This window comes from Myxine glutinosa, chromosome 5 (assembly GCF_964187855.1).
Source record: "Myxine glutinosa chromosome 5, kmMyxGlut1.1, whole genome shotgun sequence".
Classification (NCBI taxonomy): domain Eukaryota; kingdom Metazoa; phylum Chordata; class Myxini; order Myxiniformes; family Myxinidae; genus Myxine; species Myxine glutinosa.
The window spans coordinates 207,423,797-207,450,883 of record NC_136265.1 but is presented as its reverse complement, the minus strand read 5'-3'; the positions used below and the strand labels follow the sequence as shown (position 1 = coordinate 207,450,883).

The following is a 27,087-nucleotide window of genomic DNA, read 5'->3' as shown; positions in this document are numbered from 1 at the left end:
GATGACGTTTATGTTTTCTAACGTACAGTCATTGTTCTGAGAAGACCTCTAGCGATCTTTGCGTCAATAACGTGTGTAGGACCCACGTGATCGGATCACTGACTCAACCCTACGTCTCATAGACCCTGTAAGCCGTCGTATGCGTTGCTGTGGCAGGTTGTTCCATTCCCGATGTAATGCACGTTCCAATTCATCCAGATTGGCTATTGGAGGGACCATCTTCGCAATTTGTCGTCCCAACATGTCCCAAACGTGCTCGAGGGGGTTCAACCTGCCACAGCAACGCATACGACGGCTTACAGGGTCTATGAGACGTAGGGTTGAGTCAGTGATCCGATCACGTGGGTCCTACACACGTTATTGACGCAAAGATCGCTAGAGGTCTTCTCAGAACAATGACTGTACGTTAGAAAACATAAACGTCATCCACACTGTCCGTGATGGACCTATAGCTCCATACTTAAATTGAGGTGAAAATATGCCTAAAATTCCCAAAAAATTTCACCTTAAATTATTCAGAATAAAATATTGAAAACGGCATGATTGTTATGTTTTTATGTGACCATAATATCACTTCTCAGAAAATATAGCAATATCATGGGTATATTACACTGTTTTGACGACAACAAACTTGTAATGTGCGAGGTTGTAAAAAAACGGGGGGGGTGCTTAACTTAATTCTTTGTGTATATATGTGTATATGTATATATATATATATATATGTATGTATATATATATATATATATATATATATATATATATATATATATATATATATATATATATATATATATATATATATATATATACATATACATATATATACAGTATATACATATATATATATATATATATATATATATATATATATATATATATATATATATATATATATATATATATATATATATATATATATATATATATATATACAGTGGAACCTTGACTTACGAGTTTAATTCGTTCTGTGACCGAGCTCGTAACTCAATTTGCTCGTTTCTCAAATCAAATTTCCCCATTGAAATGCATTGAAATGCTATTAATCCGTTCCAGCCCGCCAAAAACCACACCAATTTTTTTTTAAATATACAGTATATATAAAAATATCTCGCGCTTTATATTTCACCTGTATGCAGCATACAAGTTGGCAGGATGGCCTGGACTGGAGGTACGCACACTTGACTCTAAACTGTCCAGCCTGGGTTTGAATCCCGACCCAGCTATAACCTGTCATGTCGGTGTTTCACAGGCAGGGTGATTCATCAATGTGTGTACCGCTAAACTGGGCGCCCCGTTTGCGTCCCATTAGTTGTTGGATGTTAAGGATCTCACTGTGTCTTCCACAAAGAGAAGGCGAGCTATCGCCGGCACCCTGAACAAGTTGTGGCCTGGCATGCTCTTCTCCTCTGCCGTTACATACGTCCTCCTCGGCATCTTTTTCCAGAAGAGCCCTGTCTCGTCACAGTTGAAGATTTGCTGGGGGATGTATCGTTCAGCTTCTATCAGTTCGGCAAAAGTTATAATAAAATCTTCAGCTGCCTTTACATCTGCCTCACCAAGTCGACAACACGCACACCTCGCTCATGTTTTTCGACGATTGCGTGTTTTATATCCAAGCACATCATCCTCTTCTTCTTCTCAGTACTGCCCTTGGCACTCAATTACTTAGGACCCATGGTTAAAACTAAGAAATTTTCCAAAATAACCAACATGCGAAAACAAAACAGCAGCGATATACGGCAGATATGCTTGCACGGCAATATAACCACGTGACCGGAACCCACCTGGTGGCGGCTGGCGTAAGCTCCAAAATAACCAACATGCGAAAACAAAACAGCAGCGATATACGGCAGATATGCTTGCACGGCAAGATAACCACGTGACCGGAACCCACCTGGTGGCGGCTGGCGTAAGCTCCAAAATAACCAAAATGCGAAAACAAAACAGCAGCGATATACGGCAGAGATGCTTGCACGGCAAGATAACCACGTGACTGGAACCCACCTGGTGGCGGCTGGCGTAAGCTCCAAAATAACCAACATGCGAAAACAAAACAGCAGCGATATACGGCAGATATGCTTGCACGGCAAGATAACCACGTGACCGGAACCCACCTGGTGGCGGCTGGCGTAAGCTCCAAAATAACCAAAATGCGAAAACAAAACAGCAGCGATATACGGCAGATATGCTTGCACGGCAAGATAACCACGTGACCGGAACCCACCTGGTGGCGGCTGGCGTAAGCACCAAAATAACCAACATGCGAAAACAAAACAGCAGCGATATACGGCAGATATGCTTGCACGGCAAGATAACCACGTGACCGGAACCCACCTGGTGGCGGCTGGCGTAAGCTCCAAAATAACCAAAATGCGAAAACAAAACAGCAGCGATATACGGCAGATATGCTTGCACGGCAAGATAACCACGTGACCGGAACCCACCTGGTGGCGGCTGGCGTAAGCTCCAAAATAACCAACATGCGAAAACAAAACAGCAGCGATATACGGCAGATATGCTTGCACGGCAAGATAACCACGTGACCGGAACCCACCTGGTGGCGGGGTGGCGTAAGCTCGTAACTCAGATCTCGGTCGGCTCGCATCTCAAAGCAATAAACCGCCCGAGCGACGGCTCGTATCTCGGAAAACTCGTAAGTTGGTGCACTCGTAAGTCAAGGTTCCACTGTATATATATATATATAATATATATATATATATATATATATATATATATATATATATATTGTTACGGTACGCGGTTAAGGATGTTATATTTGCCGAGCGGAGGCTCCGCGACCGAACAGTTGTTCCCCGACTAAACCCGATTCACCCAAACGTTGGCAGTATCGTGCCACAGATATTCAATGGGGAAAAGACTAAGACGACGAATGCAAAGAGGAAGAAGAAGAAGACGTACAGAAGAGTAACGGGGTTTATTATTATTTACACACACATATGCAAAAAGAGCAGTCACGGGTATTTACAGCGGACATGAAAACGCAGGTGACACAGTGAAAATTACTAGCTTATACAGACTTAGTTACTACCCAGGACAGCACGAACAAAACAAACTCACGTACGCAAATGGGGAACTTGCAGGCAGGAATGGCTGGAAAGGATGAGCAGGTGGGATCACAGGGCACAGCGAGCAGGTCCACTCCGGGCGGGAAGCGGGGAGCCGGCAGCTCCTTGTAAGCCGCTTTACAGCGCATGCCGGCAGGGTCACTCGCTGCCCCGTCAGGGCTTCACGCGGCTGGTTGAAACAGGGCTGGACTCATCTGCCGTATCTCTTTGCAACTCGTTCGTAAAAGTTCCTCTCCTTTCTCTTGGACCCTTTCTTTGTCGTGTACCTCTCCACGCAGCTCAGCTCGTATTTTCTTCCTCTCACTTCTCTCCAGCGCGGGACTGACATGCCCCCCTCGGTTTCGGCACCGCCCTCCTCCCCCGCGCCCTGTTTTGCGACCTTGTATGGTAATCCCACGGGCTTGTCTCCTTATTTGGGCATGGCGCCGACGGCACGCCCCTCGTGGCGAGCCACGGGCTTGTTTCCTTATTTGGGCATGGGGCTGAACAGCCCCGCCCTTCGTGGCGTGCCCTGGGCTTGCCTCTCCCGGGCGACCCCGCCCCTCCTGTTCTAACAGAGCAGGGAGCACATATTCACTATAGCAGCGAATAGAGAGGGCGTGCACCCCACGCTTGTGAACTGCTTTACCCGCAGATGGAGAGTTTGGCTGGGAAATGGAAGTATTGAAGGGGAGCTATTCTTAATTGATTCGGTGCAATGGAGTATTATTTTAATGGAAGACAAGGCCTTACTCTAAAACATATAATAAGATATAAGCTACTGAACAAGGGTTTTATCGGGTCCTGCAATGTGGTGTTTCATGGAATAACTACCGGGACGCCCTTTTTACCTTTACACAACTCTGGAGGCAGGAGGGGCCATATTCAACCAAGGTTACACAACAATTTACCATTACAATACACACAATAAAAAAAATGCAATCCTTTTATCCGCAACACTGCACCCTCCTCCTCTTAGGCACGGCCCGGGCCGACAACTTTTATTTAGTGTGACACGTAGGTGTAGTTCCCTCTACTTTTAACCTGACCCTGAGTGCGACAGTTTTAAAACATAAGTAAATGTGTCCCGCTGCTCCATTGCACCCTGCCTAACAGACTCACGCCCACAGCTAACCGAATTGCGGAATGGTCTTCAAACTATACATTGACGGTGGGGAGCATTATTTACAATTGACACTACTTTTATTTACAAGACTAACCCAGGACCTGTAATTGTTCTTTCTGGGGGGGGGGGGGGGAGACAGTCTGCTCTGCATCAATGCACCATGAAAGCACCCAAAAACGCACCAAAGCACCCTCAAGCACCAATCGGTGCAGTCACCACAGTTCATCAGTGTTCATGAATAATCAAAATAAACCAACAACCCCTAACCGTGCAGGTGGTCTCTTGCTCTTCGGCTCCCTCTGCTGGCTATTATTATTTTCTTCCAGATGTTGTCTTTTTCCTTTGCTGGCGGCCTATTTGCAATAAAGTAAAATGCACCCAACGTGTCCCTTTTATTTTCTTTATTTATGGCCCACAGGGCCGACTAGTGTGGTTCACCTGTGGGGCATCGGTGCCCTGTGGCCAAGGTCCGCCAGCAAGATTTCTGGCCCTCATGGCCGGTTCCAGCAGAGGGGCCATGCCCCAACCCATGGGGTCCATAAGTGGTGCTCGGCCACTGACATGTGGTCCATAATGTGGTGCATCGATGCAGACAGCTGGTTCTGGGAGTTGCGGGCTCACAATGGAGGACTCACGCACGCTCCCCTCGGCGCCCAATGGCGCACAGGTCATGTGGGAGACAAAAGGGGGAAGACAGATGAGCGAGGGGTAAGGTCACAAGTGTACACATCAATAAGGCAATGCAAGGTGAAATGCGTACGGAGGGCGAAGTGAGAAAGCTCGTCCCTACCGTACGTCACCCCCCTGTCACCTACACTACCCTTGCCCTTACCCCATATGTACAAAATCTACACCTTTACAAATTCGTCGCTACTGTCACGTCTTCCCCATATTTCCCCAATACCAAATTCGTCTCCACAATCCCTCTACTTCAGAATTTGCCATCACCAAATTCATCATCAATCCTCATAAGGAGGAAGAGATGGAACATCAAGCACAACGTCACACCCACGTCATGATGCGTCTCACAATCCAAAACATTTGCACATAAAAAGAATAATCAAAACATGGCATGGTGTGGAGGTACGTCATCTCAGGTGAGTGGATGCAGATGGTGCAAGGAGATTTCAATCCTAACTATCCTCTAAATGACTTTAACACACTTTACTCTACCCGGGGTCTTCCCTGCCAATCCATTGGCCAACTTACACTATGGGTTTAAAACCAATTCCCATTGACCAAACTGTGGTGCTTCTCAATTTGGGGTCTCACTCCCCCGATTCATCTCCCGGTGCCCTTGCACAATTTCTGGGCTGTGGTGCGTAGCTCTCCCAGCAGGTCTACCCACCTGCACACCTCCACCACTGCAGTTGCCACCCGAGCTTACCTAGCTCCTCACCCTAACCTAACTAACTGGGGAAGGCCCCTCCTGGCTCTGTCACCCCCTGGTGCCCTCTGGCACTGGGCTACCCGGGTCCATCCTCCGGATCCTCAGGCCCCATCCACAACAACTCTACCGGCTCCCAGAGCCCACCTGCGGCCTCACCTGGCCGACATCCTCACAGTGGTGGAGTGCCCAAACCAACTACACACAATAACAGGCTACACGCCCAGCCATTTCCACAACACTAATGCACCCATCCAAACATCATTCTTCCACCCGCACCACAGATGCCAATATCCAACCACAATTTACCTATACCCTCTACCTAACACTTACACTACCCGCCCCGGGTATTCATGATGGGGGTCCACTCTTCCCCCATTCACACCTTCGCACCATCCACTCCACTCCATATTTTCCACCATACTCACTCCACGACCATCCATTCCAAGACTCCATATATTCCACACTCCATGTCTTCCACACAACCATTTATTCCATACACCTGTTGGTGCACACCTGTGCACTCATACCCGGTGCCACCTGCACCCTCCTTCTCCCTGGACCCTTTGGTCAACACAATACCCATCACCTTCACTCACTCATACACTTCTCCACACACCTGTTCAGTTGCACACCTGTGCAATCACACCTGTTCAATCACACCTGTTCACCATACACTTCCAATCCTCAAACACACGGCATCATCTCATCTAACTACTCCCCTCTGAAACTCGCGCTTCCCAGTCGCCCCTTTAAACTATTGCGCTCCCTCGTCATTATCATCCACTCTAAACTACCTGCATCCCCACTACAGGTATCAGTCACTAACTAATCTTAACGTTACCTAATGTCATCTCCTAGGTCCCTATACATTATATCCTAACCCACGGGGCTAGTTTTCACTGCCATAAACCCCATAAACTAGTGCTCCTTTGCCCCCCGCTGTGAGGGATGACAAAGTTGCCATCCCACCACATCGGGGACGTTCCACTACCAATTTCGCACACCAAATTTCAACCAATCAAAATTTTTGCCAATCACTCTACCAATCCTCTGCCAATCATCACTCTGCCAATCCTTTGCCAATCATCAAATTTTGTTTTTCTAATTTCGGGTCAAGACCACTATCCTCATCATTACAGTCTACTTACTAGTGCCTCTCGGTGCGCCAATTCACTTCTAAAGCTCGGCTTCGTACAGCCGAGCAATGAATGCGGGTTCTTTGGTGCCGGCGGCTGGATACGTCCGGCACTCGGTGCAGGGAAAGAGGTTTACCCGGGCCGAGATCCCTCGCACCACCTCGGCACGGAGCCGTCCAATGGCCCGATCTCGACCTGCCGGAACGCCTCAACAAAAAGGGGTCGCCATGACGACCCTTCCTATCGGGATGCCCGCTCCGCATAGCGGAGCACGGACGCGGCCGTTCCAAGCGCGGCCCAGCGTGGATCACGTACGGCGGTCCTTTCGAACCCGCCGTGGTTCGGATCCCCGCTGGTCCTCGCGGCACGCGAAACCCGGCACGCACCGAGGGCCCGATTCGGCTATAAGTCGCTCTAACCGCTAACCCGGTTACCGTCGATGCCTCGCCTGCATGCTTACACCCCGCAGCCCGTTCCTTGCTCACACATCCAGCCGTCTCCCTGCTCCTCGTCATTGCACCTTCTCTTACACACCCATGTACACTCATTCCGCTCACAGACTTGGTCACACACCTGACCACCGAACACCTTGGCACACATTCGTCGTTCACACACCTCACCAACACACCTCTTCACGCCCCCTCCTCGGTCACCTCCTCTGTGACAACCACAGGTGTGCTCTCACTCGCACACCCAACCACGTGTCTCACTACCAATTCCAGCGTGCATTCCCACACACGCTCTACCATTCCAGGTGTGCTTCCTTCCATTCCAGGTGTACTTCCTCTCTCACCTGTCACAACCAACTCACGCTCCGTGTCACTCTCACTACTTTCACCACCACTCTTGACAGCGCACTCCCCCTTACTCTCGACAGCGCACTCTTTCCTCATGCACCTGTCCGTTACACACCTTTCTCGCGCACACTCTTGCACACACTCTCCCGTTACACCCTCTGTAACACTCACCACAGGTGTGCATTCTTCCTTACTTTTGACAGCGCACTCTTTCCCCATGCACCCCGTCCATTACACACCTTTCTCACGCACACTCTTGCGCACACTCTCCCGTTACACCCTCTGTAACACTCACCACAGGTGTGCATTCTTCCTTACTTTTGACAGCGCACTCTTTTCCCATGCACCCGTCCGTTACACACCTTTCTCGCGCACACTCTCCCGTTACATCCTCTGTAACACTCACCACAGGCGTGCATGCTTCCGTTACATCCTCTGTAACACTCCTCACTACGCGCTTCCATGTGCTCCCTCGCACACGCGCTACGACTGACTCACTCTCGACAGCACACTCATTCCTCGGCGCGCACTTTTTCGTCACACACCCCAGAGTCGGACATTCTCGCACACCTCCTCTTTCGCACACCGTACCTGTCACACACTTCACCAACGGCCTCTCACGAACACCCGGGTCCAAAGCAACCCCCAAGCCGACTGAAGCTCCCCTCACATCATCTGCATTTCCGAATATATCGCCACTCACCTTGGCACCTCGTCTCCGCACCTCCTTCACCACCTGCAAACTCTTTATTTGGTTAGTGAGCACAACATTATGAGTTGAGCACCGACCTTGTACATATTCCATCACCTCCTCCTGTATTTCTCTCTTAGTTTCTGTCCATCTCTTCTTAATTTCACTCACCTCTTCTTCCACTTCCTCTAATTTTTGCTTCACCTCTTTTATTTCCCGGTGCGTCTCCTCAAGTTCGTCCTCTAAGACTATTTTGACCGTCTCTATGTGTGTCCTCACCTCTCGGTCCTTCGTCTCCATTACTTCTGTCACCTCTTCCAACCTCGTTGTCAGTCCCTCACGTACCATCTGACATTGCCTCTGTGTCGCTATTAAGTCGTCCTTGATGTCTCTTTATGTCGCTTTTAACCCTCCTAGTACCGCAGTGTTCTTTTGTACCTGCTCCACTAACTCCGTCTGTCCCACCGTCAGCTGTTCCACCTCCTCCGTCAGGCCCTCTATGCCCCCTTGTACTTTTGCCGTCCCATTTCTCACCTCTTTCTCTATACGCTTTTCGCCTCGCTTTACCTCCTCGCGTACCCCCGAGACCTCCTCACTTACACCTCGTCGTATCTCCTCTTTCATCTCCTCCCTCTCTTTTGTAGATGCCGCCCTCATCTGTCCCAATTCATCCCTCTGAGCATCCAATTTGGTTTCCACCCCGATTTTTACCTCCTCTATCTGCTCTCCCATTTGTTTAATTTCTCGGGCGGATTGCTCCCCTATCTCCCGCAATTTGTCTTCCATCCTATTTTCTAGCCCCTCTAACCCATTTTTCACCCCCTCTAACTGATTCTCCTGGGCAGCCATTCTATTTTCCACCCCCGTTAACCCATTCTTTACCTCTTTTATCCCGTTGTCTAACCCCTCAAATTTAGCTTCTAGCCGTTCCCCCATTTCTCCCATTTTGCCCCCCATTTCGCCCCCCAATCGCTCACTATCAGCCCTCGCTTCGTCCCTCATTGCCCCCATTTGCTCACTCTGAGCATCCATCCAGTTCCCCATTTGTCCCATAAGGGCCCCCATCATTCTGTTTTCCATTTTTTCACTATTAGCCCTTGCTTTGTCCCTCATTCTGTCCATAAGGGCCCCGATTTGTAGCAACAAAAGGTCCGAATCCACCGGTGGCGCTGCTACGGTCACGGGCGCTGTCGCCGTAGCCATGTGTGAGGCGCCATTTTGCGCGCCCGTAACCTCGTGCGCGAGAGCGCCATTTTGCGCGCCTGGAACCCCCTCAACCACCTCCTCCATATACATTTCCCCGAGGTCCTGGGTCGATTCTACCCCGACTATTTCTCCCACCGACATCCCGTCGCCTTGACCAGCCATGGCGCGATTTCAAAATTCGGGTTTTGCTTTAAAACAACACAAATTTCCAGCAGCTCCAAATTTTGACCAAATTTTTTCCTAGATGTTTTAAAAATTTGGTTCGAGCCTCGTATCTCACTCCCCGACACCAATTGTTATGGTATGCGGTTAAGGATGTTATATTTGCTGAGCGGAGGCTCCGCGACCGAACAGTTGTTCCCCGACTAAACCCGATTCACCCAAACGTTGGCCGTATCGCGCCACAGATATTCAATGGGGAAAAGACGAAGACGACGAATGCAAAGAGGAAGAAGAAGAAGACGTACAGAAGAGTAACGGGGTTTATTATTATTTACACACACATATGCAAAAAGAGCAGTCACGGGTATTTACAGCGGACATGAAATCGCAGGTGACACAGTGAAAATTACTAGCTTATACAGACTTAGTTACTACCCAGGACAGCACGAACAAAACAAACTCACGTACGCAAATGGGGAACTTGCAGGCAGGAATGGCTGGAAAGGATGAGCAGGTGGGATCACAGGGCACAGCGAGCAGGTCCACTCCGGGCGGGAAGCGGGGAGCTGGCAGCTCCTTGTAATCCGCTTTACAGCGCACGCCGGCAGGGTCACTCGCTGCCCCGTCAGGGCTTCACGCGGCTGGTTGAAACGGGGCTGGACTCATCTGCCGTATCTCTTTGCAACTCGTTCGTAAAAGTTCCTCTGCTTTCTCTTGGACCCTTTCTTTGTCGTGTACCTCTGCACGCAGCTCAGCTCGTATTTTCTTCCTCTCACTTCTCTCCAGCGTGGGGCTGACACGCCCCCCTCGGTTTCGGCACCGCCCTCCTCCCCCGCGCCCTGTTTCGCGACCTTGTATGGTAATCCCACGGGCTTGTCTCCTTATTTGGGCATGGCGCCGACGGCACGCCCCTCGTGGCGAGCCACGGGCTTGTTTCCTTATTTGGGCATGGGGCTGAACAGCCCCGCCCTTCGTGGCACGCCCTGGGCTTGCCTCTCCCGGGCGACCCCGCCCCTCCTGTTCAAACAGAGCACGGAGCACATATTCACTATAGCAGCGAATTGAGAGGGCGTGCACCCCACGCTTGTGAACTGCTTTACCCGCAGATGGAGAGTTTGGCTGGGAAATGGAAGTATTGAAGGGTGAGCTATTCTTAATTGATTCGGTGCAATGGAGTATTATTTTAATGGAAGACAAGGCCTTACTCTAAAACACATAATAAGATATAAGCTACTGAACAAGGGTTTTATCGGGTCCTGCAATGTGGTGTTTCATGGAATAACTACCGGGACGCCCTTTTTACCTTTACACAACTCTGGAGGCAGGAGGGGCCATATTCAACCAAGGTTACACAACAATTTACCACTACAATACACACAATTTAAAAAATGCAATCCTCATATCCGCAATAATATATATATATAGATAGACAGATATATATATATATATATATACATATATATATATATATATATATATATATATATATATATATATATATATATACATATATATATATATATATATATATATATATATATATATATATATATATATATATATATATATCTATATATATATATATATATATATATATATATATATATATATATATATATATATATATATATATATATACAGTATATATATATATATATTGCTGCGGTTTTGAGATTGTACATATGACTTCAATAAATGCTAAAGGTTTGCCCCTCATAGTTAGTTCCACGAGCAACACGTAGGCCCACTTGTAGTATTAGTTATGTCATAGTAAGTGTAAGTATAGGCCATTTCCCCTATTAATATCTGCGTTGTGTAAAGACATGAGATTAGGTCCCGTTCATTTTGCGTCCACCCTCCAATTCCACCTCTATGGGCGGAATCCATCCCGCGCCCCATTTGGCTGTCCCTAGTCGAGTTAACACGAGGCAGGGCCTTGAAAGCCAAAGGAGGGTTGAGAGCGGCCGCAGCAGTAGGGGGACGGTAAGGGTCATCAACCAATCAGGGCTCGGGCGGTATGGCGTGAGAGGGCGTGGTAAGAGAGATCTGGTGAGTTCGGGAAGGTTCGCGGGGCAGGGCTATATAAGCCCACGCGAAAAGCCCTCGAAAGGACTTTTACAGCGAGCGCATATCGAGAGGACTGGACTTGAGGGGGCGAGCGCATTGTGAGCACTTGTTGGAGCGCATCGAAAAGGACTTGTGGAGAAAACTTCGTTGCGATAGCACTTTGAGGATTTGAGGACTCACTTGCTTTGAGGCTTTGAACTGTAACTCGCCATATTACGTACGCGCCAGAGGGGAAGAAGAAGAGGCATTGGCGGTACGAGTACGCGGCCACAGCCAAACGCGCCGGTGGCGAATAGCGAATATTCCAGCCACGCGAGTAAACGCGGCCATAGCCGCCAGTGATTAACCACCAACCGCACCAGAGCCCACCCCCTACCGTTCGCCCCGTAATAACCCTGTGCGTCCAAACGGCGCGCTACGAGCTCCTGCCTTCTCCTGGATCCATCTGCACGGGACGAGCCGGAGACCGGAGGGAGCTGCACGAGAGCCATCCCTGGATGCGCGGACCATCAAACTGCAGCTGCAATCCCTGTGTGAGTGTGAGTGAAACGGGCCCGTAGTCTTTTGGGTATTAAGTAAGACTGTGTAAGGATTGCCCTGTGTCTCTGCTCTTGAACCATTGTGAATAGTGTAAATAAACCTTGTTCTTCCTTTTTCCAATTCGATCGCCTTTGTGATTTATCCATTGACTAAGCATGGTACGGATAAGAACTGCTTGAATCTGGGTCTAGTAAGTGATAATAGCGCGAGTCACGTGTACGCAAACCGCTCGGCGTATCAACACACGTGATTCGTGCGGGGCTTATCTCCTCGCTTCAGGGCAGCGCGAGTATTTAGGTAATAGCGAATTTGGTCCTAATACCCTATTTTGCGCTGTCCGGAAGGGACGTCATAGGTCCCGGGTCGCGCTGGTCAGTCAAAGACAAGGGGACTAATCCCCCCTTGGTAAGGGGGAGAAGGCCGGCGACGGATCCGCAACAATATTATTGATTTGAAGACACTTAGCTGCGATGGAATGGGGTGGAAAACATTGCATTTAGTATAACATTGTGAGAAGGTCGGATTGAAAGATTGCTCCCTGTGAATTAGGCGTATTCCACATCCAAGGAGACGGTGAGTGATACATGAAGGGAATTAACGAAGTGGAAATGCATCACTGTGTCACCAAATCATGGGAGGAAAGGACGCTCTGAGATTTATTCCTGGGATTAAAAGCGTTTGGTAGGAATTCAGAATCTGGCATTATCTCTGAAGTCCACAATGCACGCTCCCATCGACTATATAGGATAGACGGACATGTTGGATCGACGTCGGTTTGCACCTGGAGAAATTGACATTGCCCGAACTCGCGTCGACCTTCGTGGAAGCTTTCAAGATTATAGAAACCATCAGAAATCAGTTTGACTCTGCTGATGAAACGAGGTGACTGGACGTGACATTGGAAGAGAATAAAGAGCCGTTTGCAGGAGGCTCTTGGCGGGAGAGTCCACTCACAACAAAAGTGTCTTATCTGTTGCCATGGTAACAGCATCCAATCTGATAGTCGATTGGGGACAGACTGAGAAGAAAGTCACACTCAGGGTTCATGGGCACTTCGTGGATTCTTCCTCTTCATCACATTCTGCCTCTCACCTCATGTTCCTCCTTCACAATTGTGCAAAATAGCATTTTCAGCACCTCAAACGTTGGCTCTGTGATTATGGGCAGACTGTTCCGAGCTTTACATGACTTTCAATTTTTTTCAAAAGTATTTTGGTTTCTAATTATCAAAAAGCAATGCTTTAACCCAGCATCCATCTACATCCTACGATGTTAAGATGCACAAACATCTAAAACAAGACCGAAAGTCTAACAGCGGCGTAGCCTGGCTTGTAATATATTGTAAACCACAAACACACATGAATAGCTTTTTAAACAGTCGCTGATGCTGTTTATAACATTAAACAAAGAAATTTGGAGGTGTATATATTAACGAAATTAATATACATACTCACATTTCAATAGTACATAATTAATATACATACTGATATTTCAAGAGTACGTAATTAATTTACATACTCACATTTCAATAGTACGTAATTAATAAACATACTCACATTTCAATAGTACAAAATTAATATACATACTCATATTTCAATAGTACGTAATTAATATACATACTCACATTTCAATGGTATGTAATGAATATACATACTGACATTTCAATAGTATGTAATTAATATACATACTCACATTTCAATAGTATGTAATTAATATACATACTCATATTTCAATAGTACGTAATTAATATACATACTCACATTTCAATAGTATGTAATGAATATACATACTTACATTTCAATAATACGTAATTAATAGACATACTCTCATTTCAATAGTACGTAATAAATATACATACTCACATTTCAATAGTACGTAATGAATAATATACATACTCACATTTCAATAGTACGTAATTAATAGACATACGCACATTTCAATAGTACGTAATTAATAGACATACTCACATTTCAATAGTACGTAATTAATATACATACTGATATTTCAATAGGACGTAATGAATATTCATTCTCACATTTCAATTGTACGTAATTATTAAACATTGATTAATGACATATTAAACATATTGACATCTTAAACAAAAACATTGACATATTAAACAATTATTAAACATTTGAGATCTCGCGAGATCTTGCGGGGGAAGTCACGGTTTTTCGAAGCTGTCCCGACCTTTACGTACGCTCGAAGTTAAGTAATTGTTCACAATTGTATTTTTGTCGAAACTGTATTTATCTTACGTGTGTGTACCTATAGTGCGTCCCTTGGAAGATTAATCGGTGTTAATCTTTCATACCTGTATAGAGTGGTCGAGCATTTCGTGCCGCAAAATATTGCGGCCTTGTTGTTGTTCTTTAAGCTTCCTACCTGGAGGCTTTGTTTTCTCTCAGCGGTCGATTGTGGTCTCACTACTCTCGTTCTCTCAGTTTTTTCCCAGTCTTTTCACCCCATACTTCTTGTTTAAAATCTTAACTAAAAAAAAACAAAAACATTTCCTTCTTTGTTCTTTTCGTTCGTTCTTCGACCATGTGTTTCACCCCCATTTCACCCCCATTTTCACGCCATTCCCCAGATTTGTTTTGCCCTGTTCCTTTTGCTGACACCTTTTGCCCAGTTCACGTGACGCGTGGTTGTCCCTCTAGTCTAGGCTCCCTCTCGCCGTTGGTTTTTTTGTGAATATTAGATTGTTCTTCACGGTTCTGTTTAAATATGTTTAAACTTTCCCCTGCAGTGTTTTATTCAGTGGTATATAACAACACGCTGTTTTTCTTCCTATTTAAAAGGCTCTTTTCAACTTCCTCTGCAACTCATTCTACTTCAAAAAATATTCAATCTCTTATAATTCTAAATCACTGCATGCTCTAAATTAAAATTCATTCCACCCCTCCTCCATCGTTCTTAAACGGATCTCTAACTTGAAAATCACAATAAACCGTGTTATAAATGTTCGTCTTTCATTAATCATCCACTTTCTAAACTCCCCCCTTGCCCCTCCCCTCCAAATCTCCCCCATTGCCCCTCCCCTCCTAAACTCCCCCCTAACCCCTCCCCTTCAAAACTCCCCCCCAACCCCTCCCCTTCAAAATCTCCCCCCATACCATCCCTCTCCAATTCTCCCCCCTCCCACCCCCTTCTCAAAGCTGCCTCCTCCCCACTTCAACTCCCTTCCATCTCATACCTCCACCTCTCCCAACCTTCTACTTTCCTCTGACACCCCTCAAAGAACCCCTCACTATGCCTCATTCCATCACCATCAAACCTTTCGTCCTCATCCTTCCCTTTCTTGTAACTCTTCTGTAATCTCTGACACGCTATTAACTGCTCTTCCTACCTCCCCTGCCCAGCCTTCATCTGACCCTACTCCTCCCCTCCCCTCTCCTGCACCCGATGCTCCCCCTCTCTCCTCATTAACGGTATGGACCTCAAACATCCGGGGCCTTCGCTCAAACCTGATTGATCTCTCCATTCAGGTTGCTTCTGACAATCCAGACTTGATCTGCTTAACAGAAACTTTCCTCCTTCAAGATGTCTCTGATTCCTTAATATCTCTTCCTGGTTACTCCCTCCTCCTGTATGATAGACCTGAGCCTCGTCCTGGTGGTGGGGTTGCTATCTTTATCAAAAACTCTCTTCCTCACTCTCCTTGCACTGCCCTCTCTCCTCCTCACCCCCAGGAGTACCTCTGGCTACGGCTTCCTCTCCGCTCCCACCTTTTGTTCATATGTGTTCTGTACCGTCCTCCAAACAGTGATGACTCCATTTACATGTCGCTGTCTGACAACATGGACCAACTTCTATCAACTCATCCCAACTCTCTCTTCCTCATATGTGGCGACTTCAACTGTCATCATGCCAGCTGGCTGGGTGTGGGTTCATCTCTCACCAGCCATGGTACCTCAGCAAAGGACTTCTGCGACTCATTGGCACTGACACAATCTGTCAATTTCCCGACCCGGATCTCAGTCAATGGAGTATCTTCTCTTCTCGACTTGGTTATGACAAACTTCCCTGCAAATGTCTGCTGCTCTTCTTCTGCTCCAATCGGTTCTTCTGATCATGTGTTTGTTAAAGTGGACATCCCTCAGGCCATTCTCAGAGAGCCTCCTCAGCGTCGACGATTCTGGCATTTCACTCAGGCCGACTGGCACGGGCTGCAAGCAGCCATCAATCATCTGGACTTGTCTCCCATCTCTACTGCCTCTGACATCAATTCTTCCTGGGAATTCTTCCAAAGCAAACTGCTCTCTCTCATGCACAGATTTATCCCATCTCGTCTTCAGTTGTCTTACCCATCCTCCCATCCATGGTACACTGAATCTTGTGGTGAGGCAGTTGCCCTGAAACAACTTGCCTTTGCCTCTTGGAAGGCAAATCCAACTGAAGGTAATCTCAGTTCCTTTCACCAAGTTTGGAAGAAGTGTGTGTCTACCCTCAAGAGTGCCAGGAAGCACTATCTCTCCACACTCAAGAATGAATTGTCAAACCTGTCTCCTTCCTCCAAATCCTGGTGGCATCTGGTCAAATCCGTTTCTGGTGTTTGTTCCCCCTCCATCCCCTCCCTCACCTCAAATGGCTACACAGTTGACACCGCATGTGACAAAGCCGAATGCCTCAACTCTGTGTTTGCCTCAAAATCTTGTGTGCCAAACGCATCTCTCTCTGTTCCCACCTTTCCCAGTCGAACCCAACTGCTCCTGGACTCTGTGTCCATCTCTCCTGACAAGGTGGAGAAGTCTTTGTCAAACCTCGACTCTGATTCTGCAACTGGACCAGATGGCATCAGCCCACGGGTCCTAAAATCCTGCTGTGCCACTCTATCTCACCCTCTCTCTGTTCTTTTCACCCTCTCTTTTGCTCAAGGTCATCTGCCAGCATCTTGGAAATCAGCAAACATTACCGCTTTACACAAAAAAGGTGCAAAAACAGATCCTTGCAACTACAGACCAAATCAGCCTGCTCCCAATTATCAGCAAAGTCATGGAATCCATCATTGCTTCGGATATCAAATCGTTCCTCTTCTCCAATGGCTTGATCTCCGATCATCAATTTGGATTCAGACCAGGTCATTCTACTCTGGACATGTTGCTTCTGCTGTCTCAACAATGGATGAAGGTCCTCAATGCCAAACAGGAAATCAGAGCTGTCTCCCTCGACATATCACGTGCCTTCGATACGGTCTGGCACCCAGCCCTGGTAACTATCCTCTTATGGTGTTCATGGAAATCTCCATGCATGGCTCATGGACTTCCTTTCCTGTTGTAGTCAAAGTGTGGCCCTGAATGGATTTCTCTCATCTCCCCTTCCTGTTCTGGCTGGAGTTCCCCAAGGTATTGTTCTGGGCCCTGTGCTTTTTCTGGTCTTCATCAATGATCTCTCTGACTCTCCGGAAAATCCTCTCTATCTCTTTGCTGATGACTCCACTCTCTGCTGCTCCATTCCTCATCCCTCAGATCGGCAGCCTGCAGCCTCCTCACTCTCTGCAGACCTGGACAAAATCACAGACTTGTCAAACAAGTGGAACATGTCTTTCAATCCTGACAAATCTCACACTCTTACGATGTCTCTCCGAAAAGACCGACTGGAAAACCCTCCCATCTACTTTCTCAACAATCCTCTCCAAGAAGTTCTGTCGCTCAAGCTTTTGGGTCTCACTATCTGCCATGATCTTTCTTGGGAAAACCACATTTCCAAGCTGGCCTCCAAAGCCAGTCGCCGACTGGGCATCCTCCGTCGTGCAAAGTCCTTCCTTGGCACACCTGAGCTCCTCACCACATACAAGGCTTTCATCCGCAGCTCAATGGAATACTGTTCCCCCCTCTGGGCCGGTGCTCCTGCCTCACACCTAGCTTGTCTTCACGCTGTTGAAACCAAAGCGTTCAGAATCATTGGAATCTCCTGCGATGAAGCTAACTCCGAGGGCCTTTCACTCACTCACCACAGGCAGGTTGGTGGTCTTTCTGTCTTCTACCGAATCCTCTCCGGCCTAGCTCCCCCAGCTCTCTCTGTGCTCTGTCCCCCAAATATTCCTACAGGTCGCACAAGATCTGCCAGCAACCCTCTTATGGTTAAACTGCCAAAATCTAGGCTCTCTGCTCACCTTCACTCTTTCATTCCCCTTTTCTCCCGCCTCTGGAACAACCTCCCCCACTCCCTTCAATCGCACTCCTCCCTCCAGGTCTTTAAAACAGCTGTTCACCACCATCTCTTATCTTCCCCCATCCAAAACCTTGATCTTTTCTACCCCCGCTAATTCACCCGAGATACATTTTTTCGAAATTCCAACTTCTTTCCTGGAAGTCCTTGCAGTGTCCATATGTTTTATACCTCTCCCACCTCCCTGCAAGCCCTCTCCCTCCCACAGTTCTCTCGATGTCCCTGCTCTCAAATGTTGTGTTTGTGTCCTTACCCCTCTCTCCCCAAAGTGAGCACGTCATATTTAAAAGACGTGCTCACTTTGCATTAGTTACTAATGTCTAAAGCGTCTATTAATAGACATACTCAGTTTCAAAGAAATGTAATTAATAGACTGGTGTTGGCTTAGCGGTTAGGGTGCTGGCTTGGGATCCTCGGATCTTGGGTTCGCATCCCGGTTGATCGCCGAATTAACGCCAGGGGGGTTGAATCAGCCTGTCATACTTCAGAGGTTGGCAAATTGAGTACCAGCTTGTTTGCTGTTGGGAAATGGTGCGTACCCCGATTTAGAATAGATACACATTATCCCTGAGCATCATCAGAGGGGACTAAGGGTTGGCGTCAGGAAGGGCATTAGGTCGTAAAAACATTGCTTCAAACAGGGAACCATGATTGTCATGGGGCCCGCAAGGCAAATCCCCGCTCTAGAGTGGAAAATGGCCTTAAAACGATCATTCATTCAGACAAGGTACTGACTGCATTACTACGTAAATAATAGATGTGCTCACATATCATTCGGATGTAATTAATAGACATGCTCATATTTAAAATATCATTATGTATCATTTTCATTATGTACCATTAGCTGAAGTACCCGGGGTTGCTCGAGGGAAAGGGGGGAAGGGAAGTGGAGGAGACATGAGAAGGGTAAGGGAGTAGGAAGAGGTAGAAAGGGGAGGACAAATTCACCCATGCGAAGTGTTTTGACCTCAGCGTTGCCCAGGTAAGAGGGAATTGTAACACCATCTGCCACCACCACCAGGGTGGTGCTACACAGTACACATTTATATAGAGAATTTATCCCTCCCCACCCCCGTAATACCTATGTGTGAGGCTACGGCTACATAGCCTATGTTACCCACCGCACAAAGTTTTACAGCATGCCGAGTACACAAAGTCTCAAAGTGTCCACCTCCGTTAGTGTGTGTGTGTGTGTGTGTGTGTGTATTGTTACGGATTTGTCACTTCCACCTTTGTTGTTATTATATACTTAGGATTTTTAGTTTCAGGTAATATTGTTGTTAAGATTTTTGTGTGAAATGGAGATGACTTTAGTAAAAGGTAAAAATAAATGTTTGTGAATGAAAAAGGAAAACGCGGCAAAGAAGCTGGAAGAGGAGAGAGGAGGAGGCGGCCATGAGAGACACAGCCGTGAGTCGCATCGAGGCTGCGAGCGGACTTTTTTGATATTGGTCACGAATGAGTTGAGACTTCCCGTAAAAGGGATTGCCCGCGACATCGTCCTCTATTGCGATTGCAATTAAACCTGCGTCTCAGGTTTTATTTCAAAGCGTGAATTATTGTCGGTGGGAAATCAAGCGCCTCCATTGCAGGCCGATCGGCCATTTTTTCCTCGAAGAGGCCGACCGCTTGGTGCTTCGTGTTTTGTCGTTGGGATTCCCATATCGACACCATCGTGTCGATCGCCGTCGGTTTCCATATCGGCTCGATTCCCGTATGGACCTCTCACCTCGTAAGTCCTCGTCCGCAGCCGCGCCGATACCTGCATATTGTTCTTGTCGTTCTGCACGACTTCGACCTTCACCCCGCATGGGGATTCGTGCACGGACTTTGTGGAATGTTGCATTCCACTCACGTTTGGCGTATCGTGAGTTTCTTGATTGGAGAGTATTGGGGAATGATGGTACTATATATAATATGTATTGTTCGTTTGAAACAAGTGATATTTTCACGGTACTTTCTTCAAGAGTGTTATTATTGTGTATGTGAGAGTTCTTAATACAATTACTTGTTTTGTTCTGCAATTACATTGGTGTGGTTTTACCATGGTTTATTAGAACACTCAAAATAACAAATCATTCTGCTGCGTTCCCTCTCGAGGTGCCCGGCCAAGTGTGTGTGTGTGTGTGTGTGTGTGTGTGTGTGTGTGTGTGTGTGTGTGTGTGTGTGTGTGTGTGTGTGTGTGTGTGTTGTTTTTATTAGAAGCTATTGACTGAGCCTTGAAAAGAGTTTGAAAGAAAAAGTAGAATAGCTGCTCTAATACCGTGATTGCGCTGGATCAAGAAGGATAATTATAATAAGTGCAGGTTGTACTCAGTATTTCTCTTCCTTTTGTTTGCCATGAAATAGACTGTTCAGTAATGTATTAAATCGCATGACACTTCCTCCAATTGTTTATTTTTTCATTCTTTCTCTCCAGTTGAAATCCCCCAGTGGTCGCAAACAAAATGAGTGAGAATTGGCGAAGAGTTTCGGATAACAGTTGCACGCATCGCTCCCAGTCTCAGCACGGATCGCTCCCAGTCGCAGCACGGATCGCTCCCAGTCGCAGCACGCATCGCTCCCAGTCTCAGCACGGATCGCTCTCAGCATGAATCACTCCCAACATGGATCGCACTCAGCACGGATCACTCCTTGTCCTATAACGGATCGCTCTCAGCACGAATCGCCCCCAGTGTCAGCACGGATCGCTCTCAGCACGAATCGCTCCCAGTCTCAGCACGGATCGTTCCCAGCACGGATCGCTCTCAGCACGGATCGCTCCCAGTCGCAGCACGCATCGCTCCCAGTCTCAGCACGGATCGCTCCCAGTCTCAGCACGGATCGCTCCCAGTCGCAGCACGGATCGCTCCCAGTCTCAGCACGGAACGCTCCCAGCATGAATCGCTCCCAGTCTCAGCACGGATCGCTCTCAGCACGAATCGCTCCCAGTCTCAGCACGGATCGCTCTCAGCACGAATCGCTCCCAGTCGCAGCACGGATCGCTCTCAGCACGCATCGCTCCCAGTCGCAGCACGGATCGCTCTCAGCACGCATCGCTCCCAGTCGCAGCACGGATCGCTCCCAGTCTCAGCACGGATCGCTCTCAGCATGAATCACTCCCAACATGGATCGCACTCAGCACGGATCACTCCTTGTCCTATAACGGATCGCTCTCAGCACGAATCGCCCCCAGTGTCAGCACGGATCGCTCTCAGCACGAATCGCTCCCAGTCTCAGCACGGATCGTTCCCAGCACGGATCGCTCTCAGCACGGATCGCGCACAACACGTACGTTTATCCGTGTCCTGTACTTCAACTGGAATGCACCGGGACCTTTCATTCGTTCAGACTTTAGATCACACCTGTTATTATCCGTACAGCGTTCGTGCGCATCACATGCTGTTATTGTACGTGTAAAGCATGAGGCCCCGCACCGATCATCTATTTATTACGTACGCAAACGCGCAGTTTCTGTCCACATCCGTCCGCTCCCCGACTTCCCTCGTCGCCCGAATGCTCCCTCGAACCCCCTTCCCGTTCCCCCCGTTACCCTTACTCGTATCTCATTTGAAACGTCTGTTCTCTCCTTGCTCCTCTAACACTCTCTTACTCTTTGTTTTTCCTCGTGCTGACAGTTTTAATAAATCTTCGTAATTATTATTTTTCTCAACATTGACCTCAACGATCCCCCCCCCCGTGCGTACGTAATAAGTGTATGTGCCCCTCTCTCATCCCACCTCGCGAGCATGCACTGTTATTACTATTAGCTATATGTTATGCTATTACCGCAGAACAGCAGCTCTAACATCGATGTAGCTAAAACGTCCTAATGAAATACATCCGGAACGCGCGGGAAACGCGTCTCTCTCCCATTGATCAATAACGCACGAGGAAGAGCGGGAGGGAGTCGTTGTACTTGTACATGTACCAGGGTCAGAGGGTCACACAAGCAGAGGAGTCTGTGAGTCTAGGAAGTCCCGGACACCGCGAAAGGTGTCGCCCTGGAGCGGTCGTGTGGACGTGAGTGCCCATTGGACATCCCGTCGTGCCCCGCCCCGTGACGCAAACCCCGCCCCCCGGGGGGCGGGGCGGACAATTCCCGGGCTTCTCCCACTCCAGCTCCTCTAAGAACCGAGTCCTGGTACAAGTCCTAGTTTCACGGCGCCTACAGAACGCCGCAACCCAAGAGATCACAGTCCATGGTTCCCGGTATGTACGAGTTGACCGCACTTGGACCGATCACGGGACACGAGGTTCGTGCGAAGAAGTACGAGGAGTAGCTTATGATGTCATCCCGCTCGTTAAGCGCTCCAAGTTTGATCGACTGTCTATAAATGTCGCTCGGTCGGTCGTCGGACATCCATTAATGATGTTCCCCGTGAATGATCGAGCCGGTCGGGGGGGAATTGCCAGCTCCGTGCGCTCCTTGTAAACCCGTTTTCCCCCCAAAAAGCCGTTTGTCCCACGATCACGGAACGCGGCGTCATTCGGCTTCGGGACGATTAGCGCAAATCCTCGAAATCCCGGGACTTGGGCAAATTGTCTTCAAATGGCAGCATTAGCACCTGAACAGGTGTTGGTGCCCGTCGAGGTGTTTGTATACCTGTTGCCTTCGTTTGACCATTTGTTCATGTATAACAAACTTTAACCTCGTTTGCTGTTTTATATTGGAATTCCCCTTTGGGAGGAGGGGGTCGGAGGGGGTCGTCGAGGGGTCGTATCATGAATGGGGATTTTGAGCGGGAACGAACGTATGAGACACAAACAGCAGACACTTTGGATCGAGATTAGATCGACGGTAAATGATCATAGACGCCCTTTTATAATCGTTTTCAACTTAATGGAAGCACAAGGGGAATTTCTTTAATTCTTCCTTCTCGTCATTGGTTGGATTCAAGTTCATGATGTAAGCACGTGGGAGCGATGCGCTGATCACGTGATCAATTGACCACGAACGTCGGGACTTGGGTTATGACAGTAGATTCGCGTGTTCTAAATAATAATCGATCACTTGCATTTAGTAAATTATCGATTAAAGGCGACAATTCTTTTCAATTCATTGGAAAATGGATAATTATTATAAATCGGGAAATTGCATTTATTTTATGAAATGACATTATAACATCAACTTTTTGTGTAGAATATGATGCAATTACACGACTTGTGTAAAAAACAAAACAAAAAAAAACATCAAGTTAACTCCGCTCTCTTCCTCCCTCTCGCTAGCTCTCTCCTGGTGTATCCATCTCTCCTGTATCCACCTCTCCCTGTATCCATCTGTCCCTGTATTCATCTCTCTTTGGTTCCATCTCTGCCTGGATCCATTTCTCCCTGTATCTATCTCTGCCTGGATCCATCTCTGCCTGGATCCATCTGTCCCTGTATTCATCATTCCCTGCATCTATCTCTGCCTGTATCCATCTCTACCTGATTCCATCTATCCTTGTATCCATCTCTGCCTGTATCCATCACTCCCTGTATCTATCTCTCCCTGTATCCATCTCTCTCTGTATCCATCTGTCCCTGAATCTATGTCTGCCTGTATCCATCTCTCGCTGTAACCAGCTCTCCCTGTATATATCTCTCCCTGTATCCATCACTCACTGTATCCATCTCTGCCTGTGTCCATCTCTGCCTGTGTCCATCTCTGCCTGTGTCCATCTCTGCCTGTGTCCATCTCTGCCTGTGTCCATCTCTGCCTGTGTCCATCTCTGCCCGTATCGATATCCCCCTCTATCCATTTCTCCCTGGATCCATCTCTCATGGTATCCATCTCTCACGGTATCCATCTCTCACGGTATCCATCTCTCACGGTATCCATCTCTCACGGTCTCCATCTCTCACGGTCTCCATCTCTCACGGTATCCATCTCTCACGGTATCCATCTCTCACGGTCTCCATCTGTCACGGTATCCATCTGTCACGGTATCCATCTGTCACGGTCTCCATCTGTCACGGTATCCATCTGTCACGGTATCCATCTGTCACGGTATGCATCTGTCACGGTATCCATCTGTCACGGTATCCATCTGTCACGGTATCCATCTGTCACGGTATCCATCTGTCACGGGATCCATCTGTCACAGGATCCATCTGTCACGGTATCCATCTGTCACGGTATCCATCTGTCACGGTATCCATCTGTCACGATATCCATCTGTCACGGTATCCATCTGTCACGGTGACCATCACTCACGGTGACCATCACTCACGGTGTCCATCTGTCACGGTGTCCATCTGTCACGGTATCTATATCTCACTGTATCTATATCTCACGGTATCTATATCTCACGGTATCTATATCTCACGGTATCTATCTCTCACGGTATCTATCTCTCACGGTATCTATCTCTCACGGTATCTATCTCTCACGGTATCTATCTCTCACGGTGTCTATCTCCCATGGTGTCTATCTCTCACGGTATCTATCATCCGTGTTTCTATCTTTCACGGTATATATCCCTCACGGTATATATCACTCACGGTATCCATCCCTCACGGTATCCATCCCTCACGGTATCTATCCCTCACGGTATCAATCTCTCTCAGTATCTTTCCCTCACGGTATCTATCCCTCTCGGTATCTATCTCTCGCTGTATCTATCTCTCATGGTATCTATCTCTCACGGTATCTATCTCTCACGGTATCTATCTCTCACGGTATCTATCTCTCACGGTATCTATCTCTCACGGTATCTATCTCTCATGGTATCTATCTCTCAAGGTATCTATCTCTCACGGTATCTATCTCTCACGGTATCTATCTCTCACGGTATCTATATATCACGGTATCTATCTCTCACGGTATCTATCTTTCATGGTATCTATCTCTGACGGTATCTATCATCAGTGTTTCCATCTCTCGCTGTATCTATCCCTCACGGTATCTATCTCTCACGGTATCTATCTCTCACTGTATCTATCTCTCACGGTATCTATCTCTCACGATATCTATCTCTCACGATATCTATCTCTCACGGTATATATATATATATATATCTCTCACGGTATGTATCTCTCACGGTATGTATCTCTCACGGTATGTATCTCTCACGGTATGTATCTCTCACGGTATGTATCTCTCACAGTATGTATCTCTCACGGTATGTATCTCTCACGGTATCTATCTCTCACGGTATCTATCTCTCACGGTATCTATCTCTCACGGTATCTATATATCACGGTATCTATCTCTCACGGTATCTATCTTTCACGGTATGTATCATCCGTGTATCTATCTCTCACGGTATCTATCATCCATGTTTCCATCTCTCACTGTATCTATCCCTCACGGTATCTATCTCTCACGGTATCTATCTCTCACGGTATCTATCTCACGGTATCTATCTCACGGTATCTATCTCTCTCGGTATCTATCTCTCTCGGTATCTATCTCTCACGGTATCTATCTCTCACGGTATCTATCTCTCACGGTATCTATCTCTCACGGTATCTATCTCTCACGGTATCTATCTCTCACGGTATCTATCTCTCATGGTATCTATCTCTCACGGTATCTATCTCTCACGGTATCTATCTCTCACGGTATCTATATATCACGGTATCTATCTCTCACGGTATCTATCTTTCATGGTATGTATCATCCGTGTATCTATCTCTCACGGTATCTATCATCCATGTTTCCATCTCTCACTGTATCTATCCCTCACGGTATCTATCTCTCACGGTATCTATCTCTCACGGTATCTATCTCTCACGGTATCTATCTCTCACGGTATCTATCTCTCACGGTATCTATCTCTCACGGTATCTATCTCTCACGGTATCTATCTCTCACGGTATCTATCTCTCACGGTATCTATCTCTCACGGTATCTATATATCACGGTATCTATATATCACAGTATCTATCTCTCACGGTATCTATCTTTCACGGTATGTATCTTTCACGGTATCTATCATCCGTGTATCTATCTCTCACGGTATCTGTCATCCGTGTTTTCATCTCTCACTGTATCTATCCCTCACAGTATCTATCTCTCACGGTATCTATCTCTCACGGTATCTATCTCTCACGGTATCTATCTCTCACGGTATCTATCTCTCACGGTATCTATGTATCACGGTATCTATATATCACGGTATCTATCTCTCACGGTATCTATCTCTCACGGTATGTATCTTTCACGGTATGTATCTTTCACGGTATCTATCATCCGTGTATCTATCTCTCATGGTATCTATCATCCGTGTTTTCATCTCTCACTGTATCTATCCCTCATGGTATCTATCTCTCACTGTATCTATCCCTCATGGTATCTATCTCTCACGGTATCTATCTCTCGCGTTATCTATCTCTCACTGTATCTATCTCTCACTGTATCTATCTCTCATGGTATGTATCTCTCACGGTATGTATCTCTCACGGTATGTATCTCTCACGGTATCTATCATCCATGTTTCTATCTCTCTCGGTAGCTATCTCTCTCGGTAGCTATCTCTCTCGGTAGCTATCTCTCTCGGTAGCTATCTCTCTCGGTAGCTATCTCTCTCGGTAGCTATCTCTCTCGGTATCTATCATCCGTGTTTCCATCTCTCACTGTATCTATCTCTCACTGTATCTATCTCTCATGTTATCTATCTCTCACGGTATCTATCTCTCACGGTATCTATCTCTCACGGTATCTATCTCTCACTGTATCTATCTCTCACTGTATCTATCTCTCACTGTATCTATCTCTCACTGTATCTATCTCACTGTATCTATCTCTCACGGTATCTACCTCTCACGGTA

At 47.2% G+C, this 27,087-nt stretch overlaps 1 protein-coding gene and 1 long non-coding RNA gene across 2 annotated transcripts in view; one reads left to right on the top strand and one right to left on the bottom strand.

The window, feature by feature from the left end:
* Window positions 1–22,312, bottom strand: part of LOC137426453 (uncharacterized) — a 54,994-nt gene extending 32,682 nt beyond the window's left edge. Inside the window, exon 1 of the long non-coding RNA XR_010984309.2 lies at window positions 22,262–22,312. This is a non-coding gene — a long non-coding RNA (uncharacterized LOC137426453). The remainder of the gene's footprint in view (window positions 1–22,261) is intronic.
* LOC137426454 (uncharacterized) overlaps window positions 22,277–27,087 on the top strand; it is a 147,181-nt gene continuing 142,370 nt past the window's right edge. Inside the window, exon 1 of the mRNA XM_068115002.2 lies at window positions 22,277–22,542. The gene's annotated coding sequence lies outside the window, so the exon portion shown is untranslated. The remainder of the gene's footprint in view (window positions 22,543–27,087) is intronic.